Here is a 5,930-nt window from a genome sequence, read left to right as displayed (position 1 = left end):
GCCCGCAGCGGGGAAGGCGGAGTGCCTCGGGCTGGGTGTGGCGGGCCTCCTGCTGCAGGGCTGCTCACGAGGCCTCTGCTGGGACCTCAGCCGACACCAGTGTAAAACTGTGCCCCTCTCCAACACTGCCCCTCAGCTTTATTCTCCCCACAGCGCTGATCCCCACCCGCCATGTTGGGTTTGTCTGGTTGGGAGAGCCTGTCTCCCGCAGAGCGCAGGGCTCCAGGGTGGGCCTCTCCCAGGGTCTAGGGCCAGCCGGACACTGAAGGCACTGGGAGAAAGCCGGACACTGAAAGGCCTAGGGAGGAGGGAGGGAGGAAGGAAGGCTACCGGGGGAGTCCTGAGCAGGTTGCTGATGAACATCTGGCAGGGCTACAGTGTGGGTCAGTGGTGGACGCTCATTCCGCGTGGGAGGCCCTGGGTTCCATCTCCAGCACCACAAAGCACACTAACAAATCACAGGAGACCCATAAAATAGTCTCCATTCCATGGATCCTTTGTGATGAGCCAGGCAGGCAGCTTGAGAACGAAGGAGGCCCGTGAGAAGGAGCGAGGCCCAGCCGAGTCCCAGCAGAGGCCCAGTGAAGGCCCTGCAGAAGCCCAGCAGAGGCCCAGTGAAGGCCCTGCAGAAGCCCAGCAGAAGCCCAGCAGAAGCCCAGCAGAGGCCCAGCAGAAGCCCAGCAGAAGCCCAGCAGAAGCCCAGCAGAAGCCCAGCAGAGGCCCAGCAGAAGCCCAGCAGAGGCCCAGCAGAAGCCCAGCCGAGGCCCAGTGGAGGCCCAGGGCTGACGGTGGCCCTGCTGGTTCTGGATTTTGCCTCAGGTTGACCTAGCCCAGCTCCAGTCCTGAGGGAGGAAGAAGCAGAAGAGGCCTGGTGGTCTCCCTGGCCCTCTGCCATTCTGTCTTCTCTATCATCCTCCATGGTCAGCTGGGCCCGGGTCCAGGGTGAGAGCAAGAGGAGAAACCCCTCGTCGCTCCCCAGACCGGCAGCATAGACTGTGTGCACGGGTCTTGGCCATAGGACCAGGTGGGGGGACCTCCCAGGAAGACGTGCCCCTCACTCCCAGCTGCTGAGCCAGGGTTCTCAGCCACAGAGCCCCGGGGCAACAGGGACGGTTCATGTGCAGACTTCCGGGCCTGGACTGGAGTTCACGAGGGCCCAGCTCAGGAACTGGCGTGTTTTCAGCTACTCCCTCTGAGTCTGAAGCAGGTGGAGCCTGGACCACCCCAAGCAACTTGTTCCTTGGAACTTTCCAGAACCCTGATGTGTATCAAAGACAATGGGTGTCCTCAGAACCCACAGAGGGCAGCCAGCAGGGCTCCCTTGGCCCTCTGAGTTCATCCTCCTCTCAGGAAACTGCCCCACCTTCAGATTCTTCTCCAGGACCCATGAGGCTGTCTGCACCATGATCTCCCTGGAAGAGAGCACCCAGGAACCATGAGGTCAGAGGGCAGGAGAGGGGCTTTGGGGTCATCCTCCTGCCCCTGTCTCCCTACTCCCCCATCCTCATGGAGGAAAACAAGGAGTGTGGGCCAGAGTGATGAGGTTGAAGATGGCCCCAGAGGTCTGTGAGGAGCCTGGGCATTGTCTCTGTGTGTCCTTCCAGGCCAGTTCTGTCTGCATCCTGGCTGGGAAGAAGTTCTTCATCTGGGTCTCCCCAGGACCAAACAGGCCTGACAGTGCAGGTGCTGGGTGTGTGAGTGGAAGGATGGGTGGATGGGTGGATGGGTGGATGGAGAGGTGGAGGGATGGACAGGTGGAGGGATGGATGGAGAGGTGGAGGGGTGGACAGGTGGAGGGGTGGATGGAGAGATGGAGGGATGGACAGGTGGATGGGTGGATGGAGAGGTGGAGGGATGGACCGGTGGGGGGTGGATGGATTTGTGGATGAGTGGGTGGAAGGATGGATGGATGGGTGGATGGGTGGATGGGTGGATGGAGAGGTGGAGGGGTGGATGCAGAGATGGAGGGGTGGACAGGTGGAGGGGTGGATGGATTTGCGGATGAGTGGTTGGAAGGATGGGTGGATGGGTGGATGGAGAGGTGGAGGGGTGGACAGGTGGAGGGGTAGATGGGTGGATGGGTGGATGGGTGGATGGAGAGGTGGAGGGTTGGATGCAGAGGTGGAGGGGTGGACAGGTGGAGGGGTGGATGGATTTGTGGATGAGTGGGTGGAAGGATGGGTGGATGGGTGGAGGGGTGGATGGACAGGTGGAGAGATGGACAGGTGGATGAATGGATGAGGAGTCCTCACTTCTGAGTTCTGGACTCAGTACTCCCCTGGGCCCCTGCCAGTCCTGGTTGTCTGAGGTTCCATTGGTGTGGAGGCAGGATGCCGAGTGGAGGGTCTTAGCCTGGGAGGGCGAGGGTGAGAGCGGCTTGCTAGTGAGAAGAGGAAGAGGAAGGGAGTGTGGGGGTGTGAGATGGGGGAGTGAGCCAAGCCTGGCCGCTTGGAAGCTCTCCCTCCAGCACAATTGCTCTAATAACACCCTGTGCTCCTCGGAGCCTCTCTCCTGGGAGCACAAAGCCTCCCCTGCCCTGCAAGAAAGAGGAGAGATGTTATTGTGTGATGACGGGAGACCCCAGAGGCCGAGACTTGCCCACGTCGAAGGCAGCTGGGGCAGCTGGGGCAAAGTCCCTGCCCTGAGTGCGCTGTCCCTGTGCTCACAGAGGCCTGGGAGCTGGTCAGAATCTGTGACTCTCCGCCTCTCTCCGTGAGGTCACTGCAACAACCAGCAGGTTTTCAAATTGAGGACACCCTGACCAGGGCAAGCCAAACCACTCCTCCTAAGTCAGATTGTCACAGCCGGACCTGGCAGAGGGTGGGTGCAGGCTGGGGAGGCCGAGGTGTACGCTGGGGCAGGAGCTAGTGTCCACCAAGCCAGCGTGGCAGAAGGAACCTGCACGTGGCTGCTGTTCTGTCCTCTGCCCGGACTCCCGAGGGTCTTTGGGCCGCTTGTCTCCTCTGGGTCCAGCTTCTCACCTGGTCCTTCCCTCTGCTGGGCAGGCTCCCTTTCCCAGGGCTCCACCCCTTCCCTCTTTCCCATGAGCCCCCATGCCACAGGCTTAGTGGAGGTGCTTGCTGCACTGGGGCCACAGGCTGGGGGTTCTGGAGGGCGGATGGGGTGGGCTGGCTGGCATGCTCCAGGTGAGTCTGAGGTGAACTGTCAAATAGAGCCCCCACCCGCCCCCAGCCATCCTCAGCCTGCAGCCAGCACAACCCCAGAGGGCGTGGTTTCGCGGTTTCCTTGGCTCCAAAAGTACCCTTTGTACCTTTATTGAAATGAGAAAAATGCAGAGCATTCCTGATCTGGGCGGCCTCGGGAAGTCCTGTGCAGACTGGCACAGGGCTGCTCATCACCCCTGCCTGGGGCCAGGAGCCCTCCAGCTGCAGGTTCCCAAGAAACGTTCCCAGGCTGCCGAGGGGGCGGGGCAGCTCCCCTGGGACGCCGGCCTTGAGAATCAGGCCAAGAGCAGAAGCAGGAGGGGGAGGCAGCTCTGCCCAAGCGACTCGTGGTGCCCTTAGACCCCCATCGTGTGCCCATCAAACCAGCTCTCTGCTTCCCCAGGAGACCAGGGCTCCCTGGGGCAGGTTTCTGGCCTGGGGGGGGGGGGGGCTCCAGGGACAAGCACAGCTCCTGGTACTTTGGCAGGAGCCGGATACTCTCCTATGGGCAGGGTGGCACTGGGCGAAGGAAGCACCCCAGAGGATGCATGGACCAGTGCTCCAAAGAGCTGAGCTTAAGTGCGGGCGTGCAGGGAGTGGCCCGCTCTCTTCTCTACCTGAGCAGCCAACCAGGACCCCGGCAGCAGGGCAGGAGGGAAGGATGGGGGAGAAAGGCGTGGGGCGCGGCGGGGAGGCGGAGGACTCGCAGCGTGGCCGCCCTGCTGCCCTGGCCTGCGCTGCTCCGCCTCCCTGCGTCTCAGGCCAGTGGGCCCCAGCCAGGCAGGCTGTCCTGGGGGCGTCTAACCTGGGCTCTGCCCTGTTGTCGGGGCTCCAGCGATTACTTCCCACCTTACAAGTGACAGAACCAGGGCCCTCAGAGCAGGGACCCTTCAAGCTGTTGCCTGACTTTATGAGCTGCCAGTAAATTCCTGAGCTGAGTGGGAGGAGCTGTCATTTCCCGAAGCTGCAGGAGGGCTGTGCGGTTGCGGGGGAGGGGTCTGCGGGCTGAGTGGCGAGGACTCCACCTCCGCCGTCCTCAGGCCCAGCTCCCAGGCCTCTGCCGCCCCAGCCCTTCCTGCTGAGCCCCACTCATCACGGGCAGGAGGCCTTCACCTGGAAGGGGTGGAGCTGCAGGCCCACTTGGCTCAGGACACCGAGGGTCCAGGGCCTCTGGGAGCTCAGTGTTGCCCCAGGAAGAGGCCAGAGCGCAGTCTGCGGAAGAGCCGAGGAAGGAGCCCGCTCTCCTCGTCTTGGAGATCCATTCACATTCTCGGTGAAAACTCACGTTCGCATCCCGATTCGATCACTTGATATTCTTGGTCTTAAAGAGGGCCCCCCTTGATTGTATGAACTTTAGCCCTTGAAAACCGGAAAGGGCTCCCGTTTGCTGGTATATTCCCATGTCCATGGCAAATGTCAAAAACGTGAGGTGCGTCAGCCAGGCCTGCGTGACCACGGTCCCCTGGTAGCATGGGTCACAGGTACAGCTCCTCACAGGGTCAAGCTGCTTTGCCCAAGGACTCCCACCAGGGCTCTTTGGGCCTCTGCAGACCTCTGAGCCCCCCGGCCCACCTGTAGCAGGAGACACTGAGGTTTCTCGAAGCTCAGAAGTGTTACCTATGACACCCCTCTCTCGGGCCGCCGTCTAGCCACCACCCATGAGCGCCTCCTGCAGGCCAGTGGGTGATGACGCCATTGCTCTTGTTCGCCCTGGTGATGGGTGGAATCGTGTTCCCCAGGGCTGGCCACCCAGGGGCCACTTCTGCTCTTGGCAGGCCCATCCACTCTCCAGCAAGGCCTGCTCAGGACACCCTGCGGCCCACTCTCTTCCTGGGACCACCACAGGCAGAACTGGAAAGAAACCCATTTATGACTCTTCTTCCCAACTGCCTCTGTCCCCTGCCACTACGAAGATGCCACCTCCACACCCTCCTGCTCTGAGGAGAGGGCATCCTCCCCTCCCTCGAGAGGCCACGGACTGTAAGTATTGACCCTCCCGGGGCCTCGTCTTCAGGGGCTGACGTTCGGCTGGGGCTCAAGTGGAGAATTCACGTCCCCAAGACGTTGGGGCTGTTGGGGTTGGTGCTCTCCAAGTGCCCCGCTGGGCTGGGCACCCTCCTTCTGCCCCGACCCTTCCCCCACGCCAGCCCCACCTGCCCTACCCTCCCTCAGGGATGGTGTGGGGTTGCATGGCATCTCCCCAAGACGTATTCGAGTCAATCCCAGATACTGTGGATGGGTATTTGGAAATGGCATTTTGCTGATATGCTCAAGATAGGACGAGGGCATACAGGACTAGGGTGGGCCCTGCCCCAGCGACAATGTCCAAGACAGAAGAGGTCATGCACAGAGGAACGGCCCTGGGAAGGCGGAGAGGCTGACTGCATGAGCCCAGACCTCCAGAAGGAACCCTCCTCTGCCGCCTCTGTCACTTTGATCTTGGATTCCTGCCCTCCAGACTGCAGAGGCCCAGCCTGCTGTGCCCAGCCTCCTGGTTGGTGGTTCTTTGATCTGTAGCCCTAGCCAGCTAGGGCAGAGCCCGCAGCTGTGCCCAGCCTCCCATCTCTGCCTCCTTTCCCTGCCACCGCTGCTCGGGAGAGGGCCACCAAAGCAGCAAGGGATGGGGAGAAAGAGCCCTTCTGGGTTGTGGAATTGGCCAGGGAGGGAGGAGGGTCAAGTGCAGTTGGCACCCCAACCTCAGCGCGAAGCACACCTTGATGCTTTCCTGTGTCCAATGCGGTGATCCGTGATCCCAGCTTTAGGAAG

General features: G+C 61.6%; 1 long non-coding RNA gene across 1 annotated transcript; it reads left to right on the top strand.

Annotated features, from left to right (window-relative positions):
• Window positions 1–725: 725 nt before the first annotated feature.
• Window positions 726–5,682, top strand: LOC124993310 (uncharacterized). The gene is made up of 3 exons (XR_007110289.1): window positions 726–1,440; window positions 1,605–1,683; window positions 4,940–5,682. It is a non-coding gene; the product is annotated as an uncharacterized LOC124993310 (long non-coding RNA).
• The last annotated feature ends 248 nt before the right edge of the window (window positions 5,683–5,930 follow it).

Source organism: Sciurus carolinensis, chromosome 9, assembly GCF_902686445.1.
Source record: "Sciurus carolinensis chromosome 9, mSciCar1.2, whole genome shotgun sequence".
In the NCBI taxonomy this organism is placed as follows: domain Eukaryota; kingdom Metazoa; phylum Chordata; class Mammalia; order Rodentia; family Sciuridae; genus Sciurus; species Sciurus carolinensis.
The sequence above is the reverse complement of the archived record's forward strand: the minus strand, read 5'-3'. Positions and strand labels throughout refer to the sequence as shown.